At 43.5% G+C, this 22,422-nt stretch overlaps 2 pseudogenes; one reads left to right on the forward strand and one right to left on the reverse strand.

Annotated features, from left to right (window-relative positions):
• Positions 1 to 10,964: 10,964 nt before the first annotated feature.
• Positions 10,965 to 13,747, forward strand: LOC100355410 (E3 ubiquitin-protein ligase TRIM4 pseudogene; annotated as a pseudogene).
• Positions 13,748 to 15,381: 1,634 nt separating this feature from the next.
• LOC100355659 (developmental pluripotency-associated protein 4 pseudogene) lies at positions 15,382 to 20,984 on the reverse strand (annotated as a pseudogene).
• Positions 20,985 to 22,422: the final 1,438 nt, after the last annotated feature.

Raw genomic sequence — 22,422 nt, forward strand, 5'->3', positions numbered from 1 at the left:
TAAGTGCAAAAATCCTCAACTGAATACCATCTAATAGAATCCAACAACACATCAGAAAGATCATTGACCAGGAACAAGTGTGATTTCTTCCTGGAAGGCAGGGATGGTTCAATGTTTGCAAATCAATCAATATGATACATCACATTAACAAACAAAAGAATAAAATCCACGTGATTATCTCAATAGAAGCAGAGAAAGCATTTGATGAAATTCACCATCATTTCATGATTAAAACTTTAAGGAAATTGGGTATAGAATGAACACTCCTCAACACTATCAAGACAATTTTTGACAAATCTACAGTAAGCATCTTACTGAATGGAGAAACCTTAAGCAATTTTTTTCAGCTTGGCATCACTGATAAAATTCACAGTTCATCTGATTTGTCCCAGGAAGGAAATCAGAGATGATAGGAAATGAAAAAGACAGTAATCCCCTTTTCATTCTCACTTTTAGTCAAAGGGAACCAAGATATAACAGCTGAGATGAGCTCCAGAAACCTGTTCTATCTGTGGCAAAATATTAATTAGATGACCACACAAGAAGGCAGTTTTAGCAAGGAAGTTCACTGGAGATGAAAGATAAGAAATTCCCATGAATACAGCCAGGAAGGAAAAGAGAGTTCCAGCAGTTTCTTGTGCTAGAGGTTTATATATGTAAAACATGAAATATTTTCTCCCAGAACAAAGAAAATAGCTCTGTTTTGGGTCCTATCTGGAGAACTGTTTATCTTCACCACAATCCCAAGACTGGTCACAGACAACTGTTGCCCCTGATGTTTTATGTGGCCTTGACACCAGAGACTGCTTTTCTCCTGGCTAATCAACAAAACTGTGTCTCTTTCATGAGCAGACTTGCTTTCTTGCTCAGGCTGGTTTAACAGATAGATTAAGACTCTATGAGAAATAGTGACTTGATCAGCCCTTGTCCTGATTATTGATGAGCAACTTAATACTTTATCCGTTTTAGTATTTCTTTTGTTCTACTTAATACTATTGGTTGAACTCTTTAATTAACACATAATTATTCTTAGGTGTTTAAATTTAACTGAAAAGTGATCCCTGTTAAATATAAGAGTGGGAATAAGAGAGGGAGGAGATGTACAATTTGGGACATGCTCAATCAGACTTGCCCCAAATGGTGGAGTTAGAAATGTGCCAGGGGATTCCAATTCAATCCCATCAAGGTAGCATGTACCAATGCCATCTCACTAACCAAAGTGATCAGTTTCAGTTCACAGTTAATCATAATGATAGGATTAAGAGTCAACGGGATCACATAAACAAGACTAGTGTCTGCTAATACTAACTGACAGACTTTTAAAAGGAGAGAATGATCCAACATGGGAAATGGGATACACAGCAGACTCATAGAATGGCAGATGTCCTAAAGAGCACTCTAACCCTCAGAATCAGCCCTTAAGGAATTCAGAACTGGCTGAAGATCCCATGAGAGTATTTTAGGCATGGAAAGCCAAGACACTCTGGCAAAAAAAATACCTAAATGAAAGATTTTTGCGAGTGAGATCCCAGTGGAAAGAACGGACCATCAAAGAAGGAGGTACCTTTCTCTGAAGGGAGGAGAGAACTTCCACTTTGATTATAACCTTGTCTAAATAAGATCAGAGTTGGTGAACTCAAAATGTGAACTCCATAGCCTTGGTAACTCATGACAAGAGTCTAGGGGGATTACTGACGCCATAAACAAGAGTGTCAATTTGTTAAGTCAACAACAGGAGTCACTGTGCACTTACTCCCCATGTAGGATCTCTGTCCTTAATGTGTTGTACCATGTGAATTAATGCTATAACTAGTACTCAAACAGTATTTTACACTTTGTGTTTCTGTGTGAGTGCAAACTGTTGAAATCTTTACTTAATATATACTAAATTGATCTTCTGTATATAAAGATAATTGAAAATGAATCTTGATGTGAATGGAATGGGAGAGGGAGCGGGAAATGGGAGGGTTACAGTGGGAGGGAAGTTATGGGGTGAAAAAGCCATTGTAATCCAAAAGCTGTACTTAGGATATTTATATTTATTACATAAAAGTTTAAAAAAAAGGAAAATGTTCCACATTACTGGAGGGGCCCTTTGCCCTCTCTACTTTCCTACCATTAAAATTCTAACTCTTTTCATTCCTCCACCTGGACTTCAGCCCCAAATTGCTGTTTTAGAATTGCGACATCATTCGATCTGGCTTCTTCCTTCTGGAGGTGTCGTCCTAGGGAGTCAGCATTCAGGCACTGCATTGGCGGGGGTCATCTAACAGCCCGTGGTAGTAGAGTTTGAACATACTCATTCCTTTCTTTTTGCAGCACCATCTGTAGTTGGGCAATGCTAGGAGAAATCAGTTGTACAAAGCAATTGTGTATACAGGGTCTGAATAACAGTAATATACACAGCGATCCTAGAAAAAGTCACAGCCATGAAAGCCTGTTCCAATCTCCAAAAAACCTGAAAGTGAACATATGAATAGTATTTATTTATTTGTGTATTCTTTTTGAATTAAATTGAAATTATCAGGTTGATATGATACATTTCTGCTAGCTCCCAACATACGCACTTTATTTTTGAGTAAAGGATAATAGCATCTGGGTTTTGTAAGACCCTTTGTCAGCTTTAGTTTAGCTCATCACTTATATATCACAAGGCAGCACTAGTGGCATTGGCCATTGTAGCAAGTACGCAGGTCAGCTGATCACTTTATGACCCCATACTGCTAATCTAGCAGTGGGAAGGTTTAGAGCATTCAACACTGCTGCTGCAAGTCACACTCTGCAAGTTTATCATCACAAGGGATAGAAACAACTAGCCTTGGCTGTGTAGGGGTTGAGTGCCCATAAGAGGCAAGACCATAAGAGGAAGAACTCTTCCTACTGAACACAAATCAGAATCCAATGTGGAGGAATGTGTATGAAATGTCACAAAGAAAGGCCCAAACTTTTAGCGTAATTACTGCACTGGAGTAATTTACAGTTGTCATGGAAGTACATTTAAGATTTGGGACTGGCTGTAAGATGTACAAACACAGTCATCATATATAGTAAACACATGGGCATAGAAAGTCCTAACTGATTTTTTGAAGGAGCAAGCAAGAGAGATTGTGTCTGATTACAGCTATAAAATGACTAAATGAAGCACCCAGCCCTAAAAAATGTTATTGCAGTATGTTTGTTGAAGTCCCTTCTTGCAAGCAAAAGGTTTTATTTTGTATATTTATGACCAGATGAACCCACAGATTTTTCTGAGGAGGGCTAAAAACTTGGATCTGCAGGGACTATTACTGAAACATTAGCAGTTATCAGTACAGAATCAGTGACATCTTTTTTTTCAGCTTTACACAGCCATACAGTTCTGCATTTGATTTTTCTGTCTGTGAACAGCCAGTAATGAAATCATTTTTTTCTTTCATGCTGATCAGATTATATCAGCCAGGTGACTGTCAAGTTTGACAATATACATTAGTTTTTTTTTTTTTTTTTGATAAGCAGAGTGGACAGTGAGAGGGGTAGAGACAGAGAAAGGTCCTCCCTCACCATTGGCCCACCCTCCAACAGCCGCTGCGGCCGGCACGCTGCTCCCAGCACACCACGCTGATCCTAAGCCAGAAGCCAGGTGCTTCTCCTGGTCTCCCATGCGGGTGCAGGGCCCAAGCACTTGGGCCATCCCCCACTGCACTCCCGGGCCACAGCAGAGAGCTGGACTGGAAGAGGGGCAACCGGGACAGAATCCAGCGCCCTGACCGGGACCAGAACCCAGTGTGCCAGCACTGCAGGTGGAGGATTAGCCTAGTGAGCCGTGGTGCCGGCCAATATACATTCGTTTTTCTTTTTTCTTTTTATAATAATTTTTATTTAAAATAGTATAAATATATATAAATATAATAATATATTATGATATATTATGATTAATAATAAAAATAAAAGTGAAATGCAAATTATTTCCAATCCCAGCTTTGTTTGAGATATGACGCACATTATTATTTGGTTATTAGAGAAGTGTTAGACTTGGGGCAGGGAATTATCTCAATAATGGCTACTGCCTAATTAGTAGAGTTGGTTAATTGGTCAGTTTCTATTAAGTCTCAGTCAGTACCCATTTTAAATGGGAGGCTCCTTCTGTGCCTAATGGTTTATCTCCATCTTTTGTGCATATAACATCCTAGCTTTCTGAAAAGCTTCAAAATCCTATCAGAAAATCCAACCTACTACTGCATTGATCTTTGAGCAGAACAGACTCCCATGTACAATACTCGAATATAATGACCAAGAGTATGAATGGATGATGAAATCAAATTATAATTTAGTCATCTCAGGTGATGTCTTACAAACATTTCTCCTAATTTATCAGTTAGGCTACTTCTTTGCTCTATTTAAAATACATGTAGTTTTTTCAAAGATGTTTACCAATACAGTAAGCAGGAGACACATATGGAAGTCAGTCTGGGGATTCCTCAGACACCTGAATATAACCCTACCATACAACCCAGCCATCCCATTCCTTGGAATTTACCCAAAGGAAATTAAATTGGCTCAGCTGGCGCCACAGCTCAATAGGCTAATCCTCCGCCTGTGGCGCCAGCACCCCGGGTTCTAGTCCCGGTCGGGGTGCCAGATTCTGTCCCGGTTGCTCCTCTTCCAGTCCAGCTCTCTGCTGTGGCCCGGAAGTGCAGTGGATGATGGCCCAAGTGCTTGGGTTTTGCACCCGCATGGGAGACCAGGAGAAGCACCTGGCCCCTGGCTTCAGATCAGCATGGTGCGCCGGCCACAGCACGCCGGCCACAGTGGCCATTGGGGGGTGAACCAATGGAAAAGGAAGACCTTTCTCTCTTTCTCTCTGTCTCTCTCTCTCACTGTCCACTCTGCTTGTCAAAAAAAAGAAAGAAAGAAAGAAAGAAAGAAATTAAATTGGCAAATAAAAGAGTTGTCTGAGCCTCAATGTTTATTGTGACACATATGAACTTTAAGCTTTTCCTGGATTACAAAATTCTCGAATGATCTGTCAAATAATATAATGAGAGACTGCAACAATGTTTAATTCCATTAGAGAGTTTATGAATAATTGCATGATAGTCTATAGAATCCTTGTCACCTTCAAGTCCAGAAGGAAACCACAATGCCTGAATTTTTCTTCTAGTAACTTGGCATATCTGAAACTATTGGGTCTTCTTTAATGCAATCATTTTCATGAGCATTTATTGTCAAAAATCTAATCATTTGTTTAAGGTAAATTATATCTGACTTTAGGACTCAAATATTTGCTTTTATTTCAAATAGCTCTCTGTTAGGCTATGAAAACAAATTTGGTTATACGTAAAAGATTTTTGGATGTGTATATGTATATACATGCATATATGTATTTGTAAATATTTGTTATTGTTAACAATTGTTAGTACTAAATTTTACATAAAAGAAAAATTGACATTTTGAGAATAAATGGTAAGCATTGAAAAGCTTTCTAATACAGTTAGATCAGGGGCTTTTACTAATATTTAAAAGAGCACATGGGTAAAATTCTTCAGTTTAAAGACTAGCAAATACCATTTAAAGCAGAAATACAAATTTCCTATTTTGCGATTATATTTTATATGCTTGATTTGTTGAAAACCTCACACCTGAAAGCTGAGGTTCCTTTACATGTCCTGCAATTTATAGTAAATAAGCCTTGCAATCATTGAATAATTGTGAATAATCTGTGAAAAACACATGGTTTAGATATTTTATAGCTAGCTCATAAAGATGGTACAGTGCCTCACATGAAAACATGCTTCTTAAGCCACCCTAAGGTCAGTATCTTTGCATGTCTTCATGGGAGCCAGCTTTGTGGATGTGATACATGAAGGGTTCACTACGGGCATTGGTCTGTTGCCAATATCTGCTAACAGGCTGTGCCACTGCTGCCAAAGCTAGTTCAAACCCAGTATGAACCCTGTACTCAAAGCTGGATGGGCCAGATATTTCAATATTTTTTCTTTTTCTTCCCACCCATGAGGCCAAAACCTTTTATCAATGGCTGTGGATGAATTAAAGACTCCAGAGGAAAGTGGCTATTTATGGTCTGCAACTTTTTGTCGGAGTTCTCCAGTTTTCTTCATTTTTCTGCAGAGTTCATTTTGGCAAGTGGTGGAAGCCTTTCTCCACAGTGTACTTTGAATCCCCAGAGGTCAGTCATGTAGCTATGTCAGGCAATCACGTCAGGTAACCCAGCGGTTGTCCATCAGCGAAGCGATGGTGCCTCAGCCGTGTCTTTTCTGCTGCTCCATCACTCCAAGTGCCCTGTTCTGTTCACGTTCTCTGTGGGCGCACGCTGGGGAACTACTACGGGCTGGCTAGGGGCAAGGGGGCCAGGAGCCGAAGGGAGTGGGTTTTTGCAGCCCAGTTTTTTCTTTATCCAAAAGATGGGTCCTACTACATTTTTTTTTACAGCAGTTGTGGCATGACAGTATGTACACAGTGATTGAGGAAGCAGCATCTAAAATGCAATTTTGATGGAGCTCATGAGAGAAACTCCCTTGCCTAAGAGCATTAGAAATTTTAAATGAACAAAAAAAGTTCTAGGTGTCCAGTCTGTAGGATGATTACATCCAGGAAATATGTATCCCAGGTGTGAGCTTGTTTTTGTGCTTGGACCACTCTCAAGAGATAACAATCATAAGTCTTACAGTTATGTTTTGAATATTCAGTTATAGCCAGAGTAACTGCTCTATGTGTGTTTGATTCATTTGGACTCATTGTAACAGGTATATCCTGTTTGGAGTTACCAGTGGGTCTGTTCATGTAAAGGAGTCTGAGGAAGAATACACCCCTTGGTGAAGACATGGCTTAAGAGGAGGTAACTTATCTGTTGTTTTCTTTTCTTTTTGAAGAGAGATCTGAGGTCCTCTAGAGGCTCACAGGAATACTGGATTGGTTTGTCCTCTGTTGAGTGGCCGAGGTCCTCAGTTTTTCTGCTGTTGTTGACTCCCGGGCTTTACCTGAGTGCAATGGCTCCAGGAGTCACAGCCTGAAATTTTTCTGCCGAATGGGAAAACGGAATAGCAGTGAAAGGATCCTCCTGTAAGGGCTAAAGGGATGGAGCATTAGCAGGGAAAATCGTAACAAGAACTAAGGCAGCTGCTTCACATAACGGCTCTCTCAGTTCCCAGGAATGACGTTCCAGGCGCTCCACAATGCCCTTTTAACTGAGAAAGAGAAGTGATGTGTTTCATTTGCTTTGTAATCTTAGCCTCGCAGTAGTCATTAATGAGAAATGGTTGGGCATGTAACATTTCAAAAGGACACAGACTAGGTTGGCCCTGAGGAGTGTTTCTCATTCTGAGAAGGGCCATGGTGAGGACAGTCCAGGGGAGGCCTGCTTCCAAGCCAGTTTTTAAAATTTCTTTTAAGATTATTTTTATTGATTTTATTTGAAAGGCAGAGTTACAGACAGAGGGAGAGACCGTGATCTTCCATTCACTGATTCAATCCCCAAATGGGCACAATGGGAGGAACTGGGCCAGACCAAAATCAGGAGCCAGAGTCATCCTCTGGATGTCTCACATGGACGCAGGGGCCCAAGCACCATGTTCTGCTGCTTTCCTAGGCACATTAGCAGGGAGCTGGATCAGAAGTGGAGCTTCTGGGACTTGAACTGGCATCCATCTGGGGTGCCAGGGCTGCAGGTGGAGGCTTAACTTGCTATGCCCTAGTGCTTGCACCAACAACAGAAATTTATTTCTCGCAGTTCTAGAGGCTGGCAGCCCAAAATCAAGGAGTCAACAGGCTGGGTTTCCCCTGAAGCTGTTCTCTGTAGCTTGCGGATGTCCATCTTCTTTCTGAGTGTGCATATGGCATTTTTTCTTGACATCTACACCCCTAGTGTCTCTTCCTCCTATTTTGAGGACACAAGTCATATTGGATTAGGTCCCCACCGTTAGGACCTCATTCATCTCTGTGAAGTCCCTACTCCCTTCCTTCATCTCTATGAAGTTCCTGCTCCAAATACAGTCACACTTCAGGTAAGTGAAACTTGCTAGGATGAACTCATTCTTGCTAAACCCAGACAAAGTTAGAGCTGGGAGTTATGAAACAGGAGACTTCATACCTGACTAGATATTGTTTTAAGGACTTTCTAAAAATCCCAGGACAAGCGCCTTCTGTCAAAATGCACCCTATTTTTTTTTTTTTTTTTGATAAGCAGAGTTAGACATTGAGAGAGAGAGACAGAGAGAAAGGTCTTCCTTCCGTTGGTTCACCCCCCAAATGGCTGCTCTCGCCGGCGTGCTGCACCGATCAGAAGCCAGGAGCCAGGTGCTTCCTCCTGGTCTCCCATGCGGGTGCAGGGCCCAAGCACTTGGGCCATCCTCCACAGCAGAAAGCTGGACTGGAAGAGGAGTGACCGGGACAGAATCCATCGCCCCGACCAGGACTAGAACCTGGGGTACCGGCACCGCAGGTGCCTAGTGAGCTGTGGTGCCAGCCGCACCCTATCTTTTGCTAATCTCACATGTGGGCATGTATTTCTGTAACAAAATTTGTCTTTACTGTTGTTTTATACTGCAACAATTCAGATAAAGTGTTCTGGATTGAACATTTGCCCAGCAATGCAGCTCCACCAACAAGCTGATGCCAGCTCCTACCTCAGGTCTTCAAGACCAATGCCCTATGTATCCAAGAAGCTTGTGTGATTCATCTCTTTTTGCTAATAAAGACTTCCCTTCCTTTTCCTTCTTCATGTGTAACTGTGGCTTTTCCGAGTGTGCATCCCAGAATATGATCCTTTTTGCTTATTTCCAAATAAGTTTGTTGCACATGGAGATATTTTTCTCTGTTGTTGCTTTTCAGTGTTGACAAGCTTCAACATATGGATTTGTTTTGATGGTGGTAGGGCAAAAGCCAGTCCGTAAAACAGTGAAAGCATCAGATATCTATCTCACAATCTCCATGAGTCAGAAGTGGAGAAGCTGCTTAACCAGTCGGCCTGGCTGAGGGTCAAGGCTATGCATTCCGAAAGCTTGACCTGAACTGGAAGAGCTGCTTCTGAAGTGGCTCATTTACATGATGCTTTAGTTTCTTGCAGCTGCCATAACAAAATACTGAAAACAGGGTGGCTCAGAAGAGCTGCTCGGTTTTGTTTCACAGTTCTGGAGGCCAGAGGTACAGGATAGAGGCGTCAGCAGTGCGGATGCTTTCTGAGACCTGTGGAAGAGCATCCTCAACATAATTCTGTCCTATATCGTGGCGGTTGGCAGTGATCTTTGGTTTCTGTTAGCTTGTAGTTCCATATCAGGTCTCCAGCTTTATCTTCACCTGCTGTTGTCTCTCTGTGTGTCCATGTCCAAAATTCCCCGCCTAAGAAGGACACTAGTCATGTTGGATTAGCCCACCATAAACATCTTATTTTAACTTAGTAGCCTCTGTAAAGCCCTATCTTCCAGTGAGGCCCAGTGGGGAGGTACTAAGGGTTAGACTCTGCTATGGTTGGGATACAATTTGAATGTCCTCCAAGGGTTCAAGTGTTGAAATTTGATTCCCATTGTGAGGTATTAAGAGGGAGGAAACTTGATGATGTTTAAAAGCAGGTGATTTTTTTGTGAGGTGATTAGGATTATACAAGGTCATCAGGGTGGAGCCCCCATGATGGAATCCTTGTGGTTTATTTTGGCTCTTTTCTTTATTTTTTAAAAAATTTTATTTAAGTTATACAAGTTTCATGTATTTCATATATATACAGATTTAGTGATATTTTCCCTCATACTCCCTTCCACCCATGCTCAAACCCTTCTTCTTCCTCCTTCTTAAATTCTCACTCTTAATTTTTTAATGGTGAAGTATAATTTATTTTGTATAAAGATAAGTATATTAGAAATGGGGAAAAGAGGACACTTGAGTATTAAGGTTCCTTAATAATTGTAGAGAGACAGTGTCATCAGAGCCTATTGTTTCCCTGTGATTAGACTCATATGACTAGTGATGTTAGACTTCCCATTATATCCTGCCAAATATATTTCAATTTTTACCATTCCTGGTGGTGCTAGGTTTACCTAATTAAGATGCCAAATTTCAACTTTTATCTGTGAGCTCTAGCTTTTCAAAATATAAAAGTTTATGTGGAGTATTTTTAGGTAAATTAACCCCAATGTAATAAATTTGAATTTAAAAAAATGTTCCTTTATTCTTCCTTTTTTTTTCTTGTTCTTTGGCATTTTATTTCAAAATTGCAGCACAGAGAGGAAAAAAAAATCAACGGCAGCACCGGGGTCCGGCCTGAGCACGGAGAGACGCAGAGTAGGGGCCGCGGTACCCCATCAGCCCCCCGGAAACGGAGCAGCAGGGGAACCTGGTCCCCGAGGCCCGAGGCCCAGATGCGGGGCTGGGGTCTGGTCGCCGTGGTCGGCCCCCATGGCTTTGGGAGTGTAGCGACCACACGGTGGCGCCCTGGAGCCCGGAGTTTGTGCCCCCCAGTCTTTTATTTCATATTGCACTTGAGGTGAGTCACCGAGGAGGCGAGGGTGAGGGGCCTGGATGGTACAGCCCGTGGCGTCACACCGGGAGCATCCACTTGTGAGTGCTTGTTCCGCACTGGCTCGCCGCAGCTCCTTTTGAAAGCACAGGATGAGCCCGGGCCTGTGTTCCATGGTGGGAATGTGGACGGCCTGGCCCTCATACAGGATCTGGTGCACAGGGCACACCTGGCTGGCGGTGCCCGAGCCGAAGACTTCCCGCACGCACACCTCCTCCAGCGCCCGCAGCAGCTCCTTCATGGTGATGGCGTGCTCTGCCACCCGGAACTCCCCCCAGCTCTGAGCCAGGTCCAGGAGGCTCTGCCGGATTACTCTGGGCAGGATGATTCCGTCCAGTTGGGGCGTCACCAGCTCCAGCACCCCGCCCTGGCCAGGATGACGGAAAAGAGGCGGCGCCGACACCAGGGCCCAGCGCCTCAGAACCTGTGAAGCTGCCACTGGGAACCAGGGCGGCTCTTCTGCGAGGTCGACCAGCGGCCGGTGTGCTTGGTTGCAGGGAGTCCCGGGAGCACCGGGCCCACACCATGGCTCCCATCTACAAAGCCTTTCAGAACTACCAAGAGGCCGGCACCGTGGCTCACTAAGCTAATCCTCCGCCTGGTGGCGGCAGCACACCGGGTTCTAGTCCCGGTCGGGGCGCTGGATTCTGTCCCAGTTGCCTCTCTTCCAGGCCAGCTCTCTGCAGTGTCCCGGGAGTGCAGTGGAGGATGGCCCAAGTGTTTGGGCCCTGCACCCCATGGGAGACCAGGAAAAGCTCCTGGCTCCTGCCTTCGGATCAGCGCAGTGCACCGGCTGCAGCGCATCGGCCGTGGCGGCCATTGGAGGGTGAACCAACGGCAAAGGAAGACTTTCTCTCTCTCTCTCTCTCTCTCTCTGTCCACTCTGCCTGTGTGTGGGGGGGGGAACTACCGAGAGAAACTTTGCAGTTTTGAATGTAGTCTTACCGTCAAGATGAAGGCAGTTATGCAGTTACAGCAAACAGAACTGAAGACTGCTACAAAGTGGAAGGAAAAGATAAAGAATCAGCAAATGAGAATCAGCACGGGATTTTCAAAACTACACCACTTCCTGGCTGATGAAGAGCAACTGATTCTTCAGAGACTGAGAGAAGAAGAAGAAGAAATACAGAAGAAAATGAATGAGAACATGTTAACGCTCAATCAAGTGATCACTTCCACGAAGAAGCTCATCTTAGAAGTGGGGGAGAAAAGCCAGGCCTCCAGCCTGGATTTGCTCTAGGATCCAAAAGATGTGCTGATCAGGTGTGGGAACCAAGGCGATGTGAACTATTCCCCTCAAGTTCTAAATGTGAAGACCGTGTGGCAGACACCAATGATGAAGGAAATGCTGAAGACACAGCTCACCACGAACTTATCATCTCCCAAGGAGGGAGATACGTGAAAAATGGAGCACCGGCCAGTTATCGCCAGTATTTTCTACAGCATGGAGCTACTGTACTGGATGGAGGACTCCTCAGAACAACACACAATTTGCGGAGAGATTTCAACACTTGCCTCGTGTTCTGGGAAAAAACGTTTTCACTTCGGGGAAACATTACTGGGAAGTAGAGAGTAAAAATAGCCTAGAGATAGCCATGGGAATGTGTCGGGAAGATGTCATGGGGATTATTGATAATTCAGAATTATCCCCCCCAATATGGGAATCTGGGTCATTTACTGGAATTCAGATGGCTATCGGCCTCTAACAAGCCTTCCTATAATTCCTGTCAAACAAGAATCATCTCTTCACCGGGTAGGAGTTTACCTAGATCATGGGGCTGGGAATGTTTCATTCTATAGTGCTGTGGATGGGGTGCACCTACACACTTTTTCTTTTCCTTTCGTTTCTCGCCTCTGGCCATTTTTTTGGTTAAGTCCATTAGCATCTTTAGTCATCCCAGTGACTGCTGGGAAATAAGGCTGTCCTTCCCCTGTCAAAAAAGTCCCTCTTTGTACCCCAGCATAGGGACACATATCCTTTAGCCCTCTTTTACTTTATATATTTTCATATATCCTGGGTAGTCCATCAATAACATCCATTCAGATTCTGACTTCATGTTCTGTTTGGCCTCCTGTTGGCCTTGTGCATACACCTATGTGGCATATCTGATCAGTTGCCTTTCCAGTTTCCATTCCCCTAGTTCTTACCTTCTCTTCTGAGTCTAATTGAAATTTTTTGTGTATTTGTCCTCCATGTGCTTCAGAGGAGACAATTCCATGTAAAGTAGTTGTAGCCAATGAGACAGAATGGGAAATTTTCCAAGGTGCTCCTGGGGCGTGTTTTTGTAGTTTTTAAAAAAGACATTTGGGGAAACAACAGTCCTGCTTCAACATTAGCAGCTACATTGGAACTTAGGAGATCACAGGGCAGGCAGAAGAAACGTGGTCTTTGTGTTATTAGATTATTGGAATTTTCCTAATCCCATAATTCTTGTTAAATGAAATAATTATGCCTTTAATATATTAGGCAATTTTAATTGCATTTGGGTTTTTTTTGTAGCCCAAAGTACTGTAACTCTTATTTAGGGCACATAGCATGGGCATCCCATAGTCTTACCTCACTTTTTTGAAATTTGGAAAATTTGTGGAATCACCTTCTATCCAGTCATGCAATGCCTCTTTGCAGTCAGTACTGATATTCCAACTTTCTGTATTAGGAAATTAAGGGAATTTTCCTTTTGTTCCCATACTGCTCTTCCTGTTTTCCCAACCATGTCTCTGCCCTCCGATATTCACTATGCTGTGCATCTGTTCAGATTCACAGATTGAATATAGAGTTACTAATGTCATAATCAAATGTTGAGAAACACGTATTGTATTTACATTGTACTAGCATCTTTATAAAATAGGAAACTAAAATTCCATTTGCACAAATGAGAAAACAAACCTTTAGAGTCTTAGCTCGTTGCTCAACTCGCCAAAGCATGTTGGGATCAAAACCAAGGTTTGTCTGAGGTGAAAACTCACACTCTTTTTCTAGGCTCTGTAAGCATTTGTTGACTGCTGATTGCGGGCCACCATCATTTTTGTTTTGGGTTTCAATTTTGTTATGTGGTTTTATCCTGTATGTATTTTCATCACTTTCCTTTATGCTTTAGATTGTACATACTGATGATTATAACATTTACTGGGTAGTTATTTTTAAAAATAATGCTTATTTCTCTTGGATTACCAAAGTCATATGTATTTACTGTAGAAAATTTGAAACACAAAAAAGTGTAAAAAATAAAGTTCTCCATAATCGTACTTCTACCAATATTTTAATGTATTTCCCTCCATACTTTTAATAAAAATTTTCTGGCAATGATTGAAAAAAAAAAAACCTTGCTGTCAAGGAGTTCATTGTTTTTCTTTTTTACAGATCCATTCACCTCTACCAATGATGTCTTGCAGAACCTGTCTTCAACCCCTTTACTTTAGAATCTGCTCATGGAGTCTTCCATTCCTTTTTGGAACCAAGAGAAATTTGAAGCTCTGTCTCGAGATTTCTGTCATTCTTGTTGTAGTTCACACCACAGATAGTTGTGGGCCCAGACCTCTCTGCATGGTTGTGACTTTAACTTTCAGATGGGAAATGAGAGTGCACATCTTCTCTAGGCTCCCTGAAGCATCACTATCCTCGTACCCTATCCTCCCTCTGCCATGGAATTCACCTGAGGCAAATAGAGTAATTAAATCCAGTTCTTTGGGGGGCGGGCATTGTGGCACAGCAGGTGAAGCTGCTGCCTGTGACGCCAGCATGCCACATAGGCACTGGCTTGAGTCCCAGATGCTCCACTTCCAATCCACCTCTCTTCCAATTGCCTGGAAAAGCAGCAGAAGATAGCCCAAGCACCTGAGCCTCTGCACCCACACGAGACCCATAAGAAGCTCCTAACTTCTGGTTTTACTTATTTATTTGAAAGCAGAGTTACAGAGAGGAAGGGTGGAGAGAGAGAGAGAGAAAGAGAGAGAGAGAGAGAGAGAGAGTGAGTTCCATCTGCTGGTTCTTATGCTGGGATGGCCCAAACAGCTGGAGCTGGGCCGTACCAAAGCCAGGAACCAGGAGTTTCTTCTGGATCTCCCACATGGGTGCAGGAGCCCAAGTACTTGAGCCATCATCCACTGCTTTTCCAGGCTCATCATCAGGGAGCCAGATTGGAAGTGGAGAAGACAGGATCCAATTCAGCGCCATATGGGATGCTGGCTCCGCAGGCAGTGGCGTTACTGTCTACGCTACAGTGCTGGCCCCAAATAATAAATAAGTCTTTAAAAAATAGACCCAATTATTTGTCTCTCTTCCTTCTGAGGGTATTCTGGGAGCATGGGAGAGAGATGAGGAGTGGGAGCTGGAGAAAGAACACATGACATTAGCAGAATCAAGCAGCAGAGGGATATTAGTGAATGGCCTTGGATATAACTGAACAACCTAGCAGAACACAAGCTTCCTCCCCATAATCCTTCAGAGAGCAAAGGAAAATTGTTAGTCAATATTTTAAAAGATTTTTTTATATTTGACAGGTAGAGTTATAGACAGAGAAAGACAGAGAGAAAGGTCTTCCTTCTGTTGGTTCACTCCCCCTAATGGCCGTTACGGCCGGCGCTGTGTGGATCTGAAGCCAGGAGCCAGGTGCTCCCTCCCGGTCTCCCATGTGGGTTCAGGGACCCAAGCACTTGGGCCATCCTCCACTGCACTCCCAAGCCACAGTAGAGAGCTGGACTGGAAGAGGAGCAACCGAGACTAGTACCGGGTGCCCCAACCGGGACTAGAACCCGGGGTGCTGCGCCGCAGGCGGAGGATTAGCCAAATGAGCCATGGTGCCGGCCAAAATCATTAGTCATTTTAACATGTTCAAAATAATTCTGAGTGCCAAGCACAAGGGATGCACAGTGGCCAATGTTTACTGTCAGCATACCGGGCACATAGGAAGTTGGCAGGTGAAAGCTAGAAAGAGATCTCTGTCCTGATTCTCCCAGCTCTTCCTGCCTTTGAATGATGTCACCACTTTTCCCCTGTCTGTTCTAGGCACTGTTTCTCACAGAAAGAGAGGGTGAAAGGGCTGAAGGTGATAAACCAGTGAAACAAAACAAAATCTACAAGCCAGATTTAGTTCTATAACGGAAAGCAGTTGAGTAATACTGTGTGCTAACCCAGGCAATGTGATGCACCATCTCAGTAGGGAGAATGTGGGAGAGGCAACACGTTTAGCTCAAGAGCCTTTCCGTGGACTGCATGCTGAATGGATAGGATGCACTGCTTCAGCTATGAACCTTCTTTGCTGTTGACAGAGAAAAGAACCACAAGAGGGGAGACCCCACAGGCCTGCTTGGAGGACACAAACACACAGGGGTACAGTCTCAGCTTCCTGTGACAGTAGGAAGTGCAGGATGATCTCCAGGTGCTTGGCATTCACAACCATCACAATGGACTCAGAGATGCCCCTGTTGAGGGTGTTGGTGGTCCGACAGATACCTTTGCAAAGTTGCTGGTAGTGACATCACTGCTGACACATGACCAGTATTTCTCGGTGAGGTGAGTCTGTGAGGGGATGGGCCTTGAATTTACATCAATATCAGTCATAGCTATGGTTCCACAGACTCCCCACTCCTTAAGAAAGCAGATGATGTCGGCTGGCGCAGTGGCTCAATAGGCTAATCCTCTGCCTTGCGGCAATGGCACACTGGATTCTAGTCCCGGTCGGGGCACTGGATTCTGTCCCGGTTGCCCCTCTTTCAGGCCAGCTCTCTGCTGTGGCCAGGGAGTGCAGTGGAGGATGGCCCAAGTCCTTGGGTCCTGCACCCCTTGGGAGACCAGGAGAAGCACCTGGCTCCTGCCTTCAGATAGGCACGGTGCACTGGCCGCAGCTCGCCAATCACAGAGGCCATTGGAGGGTGAACCAACGGCAAAAAGGAAGACCTTTCTCTCTCTCTCTCACTGTCCACTCTGCCTGTCCAAAAAATAAAAAAAAGGGATGATATCAAAGAAGGAAGCAGAAAACTGCAAATGTCCTTTAAGCCCTGATATTCTAGTCCCATTGTAGGCTTTTTGATAAGATTTTATTCCTGTGAGCACATTCAGGGCACAGTATATTGTTCTCCAGGTATGTGTTGGGAAATTACTTGCAGGAAACAAGAGGAATGCACTCATTCTTCCTTTTTTTCCCCCTCAGGAACCCAGGCTTGTCCTGCATGAAATTGCAGCTGCACCCAACCATGTGTGTTTGCAGGGAGACTTTTCCCATGGACCACACACCATCTGTCACCGGAGGCCTCTGGGGGTGTTTCCACTGCCTTCCTCTTCCCAGCACCAGCCACAGTTCTGGCCCAAGAGGCCAGCACAGCGTCTGGGGCAGAAGTTCTCACCTCAGCTGTATTCACATCCTCCAGGTGCACAGCTACCCCCTCCTGGAGCGTAGGAGCCACTACAGGGGGATCGGTCCCCGCGGAACACACCGTTTTCTTAGCACTTCCCAGGGACATTTCCTCTTTGCCCACCTTTGATTTTATTTGTAAGGATGTTTTGATCTTGACCTCTTTTGCTGTGTTGGGAATATTGGGCTTCTAATGTGGGTAAGCATATTCACCTAGTCGCTTATACGGATCTATTTTGAGGACTTTAGTGTTTAACTTCAGGCTTTGACCCCACTACACTGTCAGAGTCACCCAGAGGGTGATTGTGCATGTGCTGGTTGCTTGTTGAGAAGGTTCTGAGTCCCTTCAGTCCTGGTTCTCCAGGTCCTGTTGAGCCATGTTGGCAGGTTGGGTTTGTTCCTTTGGCCTTTGCCCCTAGGGGCAATCTGTTCTCCGGTGTCTTTCTCTGCAAATAGGACAGGCCTCCAGGGGTGACCCATTAGCCTTTCTTGGCATGTTAGAGCACCCTTGTTTGAAGTGCCCTGTGCACCCACGGGAATAGCAGGAGCCTAATGGAGCAATCTTGGGTTTCCCTGAGAGGTGTGGCCACAACGCAGCTACAGAGTAAGCAGCCTTTTTCTTTGCAACTCAGGTTTTTTCCTTAGCCTCCTCTGGATCCTGACTGTGAAAGACTGATTTTGCCATCTTTAATAATTCCTCCAGGGTATTGTTATATCCTCACACCCGCTTTTGGATCTTCCTTTGTTAGTCAGGAGTTGACGGATTGATAAATTTATCTTTTTTAAAAAAGGTTTATTTATTTATTTGAAAGAGTTACACAGAGAGAGGAAAGGGGAGAGAGAGGGGAGAGAGAGAGAGAGAGAGAGAGAGAGAGAGAGAGAGAGGGATCCCACCCACTAGTTCACTCCAGAAATGGCTGCAACTACTAAAGCTACACCAGGCTGAAGCCAGGAGCAAGAAACTCCATCCAGATCTCCCATGTGGGTGGCCATGGGAGGTCCAAGCACTTGGGCCATCTTCTGCTGCTTCACGAGGCACATTAGCAGGGGACTTGGTCAGAAGCAGAGCAGCCAGGACACAAACCACCCTGTGTATGGGACGCTGGTGTCCCAGCTGGAGGCTCTACCCACTACACCACAATGCCAGCCCCACATTCTATGTGCAGGGTGACTTAAGACCACAAGGGGAGCCATCTTCTTAGGGTAAGAAAGGACTTAAATATTTCATCTCTGAAAAATAATGCCCTCATTTATAATTATGGTAAAAGAATATAATGTTAACTTTCATCTTTAACACCTGAATGTACAGTTCAGTATAGTTGTACACACATAGACACACACACACATTTCTACTTCCTAGGATTTTGACTTCTTAAAATACTTTTTATGTGTGGAATCTTATTGTGTTTTTCTTTGATTGGCTTATCGGTTTATTATAATGTCATCTAAGTTCATCTATGTCACAGGAATTTCTTCTTTTCTGTGGCAACAAAAAATCCCACTAAGTGTCTGGACCACATTTTCTTTATAAAGTGAAATTCCTTCCAAATCTTGGCTGAAATGATTTGTGATATGATGAATAATACTCAGTGAAAATACTGACACTTCAGAAGGGGAATCAGATAGCAATGGAATAAGTAGAAGGATGTGTCAAAATCTGACTTCCAAGAACAGAGAGAACAACCAGACAGAAAATCAATAAGGAACAGCAGATTTGAACTACAGTTTAGAACAATGTCTCTAACAGTCATATAAGGAACAGTCCACCTGACAGTATCAGATTACATGCTATTTTTAAAAAAGGATTTATTTAGTTATTTGAAAGGCAGAGTCACAGAGAGAAAGACACAAAAAGAGAGATTTTTCCATCATCTGCTTCACTCTTCCAAATGGCCAAAATAGCCAGAGTTGAGCCAGGCTGAAGCCAGGCACGAGGAGCTTCTTCTGGATCTCAGACATGGGTTCAGGGGCTAAGGACTTGAGCCATTTCTGCTGCTTTCCTGGGTAAATTAGCAGGGAGCTGGGCCAGAAGTGACAGTGGCTTAATCCACTACACTACAATACCAGCCCTAGAGTACATGTTCTTTATGCTATTCTTCAGGTGGAATCACCTGTTAGTTCAGAAAAATAAGTGCCAACTAGTTTTATCAAGCCTTGGAATCACATCAAGCAGATTTCCTTCTGCCATGAAAAACATAGAACTCAACACCAGGGGAAAAAACTGAAAAAATCTCACATATTGTTTTCAGATTTTTTAAAATTATATATCAAATTGTATATATTAATTATATGTTGGTTCTTTGACAGCCAGAGAGATTGCCCATCTTCTGACTGGGTCCACAAATATCCTTATTGCTGATGTTGGTTCAGGAAAAAACTGGGAACCAGGAATACAGAGAGAAAAGAGAGAGAGAGAGAGAGAGAGAGAGCGCTTGAAAGAGATAGCTCCTGTCTTATCCACTGGTTCACTCTCCAACTGCCTATAATGGGGAGAAGTCAGGATCAGAAACCTAATCTTGGGCTCTCATATTGGTAGAAGGAATCCAATTAATTGTGCTGTCACCATTGCTTTCCAGGGCTTGTTTTCATGTGAAATTTGAGTCAAAAGCCACAGACAGGTATCAAATCCAGGTACTCCATTCTGAGGGGGAAATTGTCCTAATCATTTGGCCAAACACATACTCCTTTAATTTTCAACTAATATCCTAGATGGACAAAATTAGAGGTATAAAAGTAGTTAATGGGATTGAAAGATATTTACTTTGATGGAAAAGTCTTTTAAATCCTTGCATAACTTTTTTCATAATATAGAATTTTCATAAACTTTTTGGAAGAATTTTGTATAGTATGCTGTTTCAAGGGTTATATATCAACCATGTGAATTTTAAATATGGTTATAGACATTTGTCTTATACCATGATAGTACTTAAAAAGCTTTATTACTGTATAATCACATAGGCATTTCTGTTCTACATTTAAAAAACTTAGGACTAATTTTTTAAAAATATTTATTTATTTGAAAGTCAGAGTTACACAGAGACAGAGAGAGAGGTCTTCCATCTGTTTGTTCACTCCCCAGTTGGCCGCAATGCTGTGCCGATCCAAAGCCAGGAGCCAGGATGCTTCCTCCATGTCTCCCACATGGTTTTAGGGGCCCAAGGACTTGGGACATTTTCCACTGCTTTCCAAGGCCATAGCAGAGAGCTGGATTGGAAGTGGAGCAGCCGGGTCTCAAACCAGTGCACATATGGGATGCCAGCACTTCAGGCCAGGGCGTTAACCTACTGCTCCACAGTGTCAGCCCTGAATGTTATGTTTTTCAACCACTATTATATACTTCCAATATTTCTATAGCCTCAGTTATTTAATTATATCCATTTAGACACATAGCAGGTATTTATCTTTTAATACATATGCTTTTCTTGAGTATGGTCATCTACTCCTTATACAAATCTATTATCTAGATGTGCATTCTGAGTCCTCTTGTATGTCAATTTTGGTATAACGTATCCTGAAGACATTATCATGTATCTTTACATTGTTGCTAAAATGTCCTTTTTAAAAAAAGATGTATTTTATTTCCTTGTAACACAGAGGTAGAGAGAGAGGGAGGGAGGGAGAGAGAGAGAGAGAGAGAGAGAGAGGCAGACAGACAAAGACAGAGAAGTCTTCCATTTACTGGTTTACTCCTCAAATGGCCACAATAGCTGGGGCTGGGACAGACCAAAGCCAGGAGCCAGGAGCTTCATCTAGGTCTACAATGTGGGTGCAGGGGCCCAAGCACTTGTGCTGTCTTCTGCTGCTTTCCCAGGCACATTAGAAGAGAGCTAGATTATAAATGGAGCAGCTGGGACTCAAACCAGCACATATCAGATGCTGGCACTGCAGGTAGCAGCTTAACCCACTACACCACAATGTTGGCCTCTAAAATGGCCTTTATAAAGTGTATTTTTCTTGATGTTACTTGATTACTTATCGAGTGGATTGCCATTTAATGAAAGCAAAGGTTCACGTTCTAGCATAACCCATGTCTTTTGTGTATTGGCTCTGAGTTTGCCATTTATCACACTGCCCTTTTCCTATTAAATATGTTGTTTTACCACATGACTTTGGTCCCCATCATTTGCCATGTTGCTTCATAGCTCACATTTTGCCTATGCTTACCTGTCTAGAATGGCCTCCTCTCACTCCCTTTACACTTAGTCCAGCTTTCAAAATGTGGCATTACTTTTGCAGCACTTTGTTCTCTTTTTTCTTTTATAAATATTTATTTATTTATTCAAAAGGCAGAGTTACAGAGAAAGAGAGAGAGAGGTGTCTTTCATCCATAGGTTCACTTCCCAAATGGCCACAATGACTGGAGACAGGCCAATCCGGAGCCAGGAACTTCCTTCGGGTCTCCCACATCCTCTTCTGCTTTCCCAGGCTCATTAGTGGGCACTGGATCAGAAGTGGATCAGCTGAGACTCAAACTGGAACCCATATGGGATGCCAGCACCACAGGAAGTAGCTTTATCTGCTGCACCACAGTGCTGGCCCCACAGCACTTTCTGAGCTGCCCAGACTCTTACGTGGTTTTCTCTTCTATGTCCTTACTGTAAATTATTCACTTCATTTATAGACTTGGTGAATTACACTTTTCTATGCTTATCTGTTTACATGTATCTATACCTTACTTGAATATAGAGCAGAATTAATCTTCTATTTATATTTTTAGCTTCTCTTAGGATTGTGCAGATGATGTGGTAGACACAGTAACTGTCTTACTGGGTGGGTGAGTACACAAATACTTTTTTTTTTTCTTGAATCAACATTTTTTTTTAACATTTTTGCTTTTGCAGTTTTCTCACATATTAGAACTTCTGGCAGCCCTTGCAAGTCCATTTTGCTAAGATAAAAACCATAAATATGTACAATATAGTCACAAGTGCTGGGAACAAAAAGATTTTTTTAAATAAAATTTCTTGGTTTGCATGTACAGGATTAAAAACTAAGTAGGCAGGGCTGGCGCTGTGGAGCGGTGGGTTAATACCCCAGCCTGGGCCAGCACCTTGGCTCACTTGGCTAATCCTCCGCCTCTGGCACTGGTACCCCGGGTTCTAGGTCTGGTTGGGGCACCAGGTACTAGTCTTGGTTACTCCTCTTCCAGTCCAGCTCTCTGCTGTGGCCCAGGAGGGCAGTGTAGGATGGCCCAAGTGCTTGGGCCCTGCACCCGCATGGGAGACCGGGAGGAAGCACCTGGCTCCTGGCTTCAGATCGGTGCAGAGCCGGCCATGGTGGCCATTAGGGGAGTGAACCAATGGAAGGAAGACCTTTCTCAGTGTTCTCTCTCACTGTCTATAACTCTCTCTCTGTCTCTCTCTCTCACTGTCTAACTCTGCCTGGCAATACAAAAAACAAAAAACAAAAACAAAAACAAAACAAGAAAACCCAACCAGCCTGCAGTGCCGGCATCCCATATGGGCGCTGGTTTGAGTCCTGGCTGCTCCACTTCCAATCCAACTCTCTGCTATGGCCTGGGGAAGCAGTGGAAGATGGCCCAAGTCCTTGGGCCCCTGCAACCACGTG

Source organism: Oryctolagus cuniculus, chromosome 16 (assembly GCF_964237555.1).
Source record: "Oryctolagus cuniculus chromosome 16, mOryCun1.1, whole genome shotgun sequence".
Lineage (NCBI taxonomy): Eukaryota > Metazoa > Chordata > Mammalia > Lagomorpha > Leporidae > Oryctolagus > Oryctolagus cuniculus.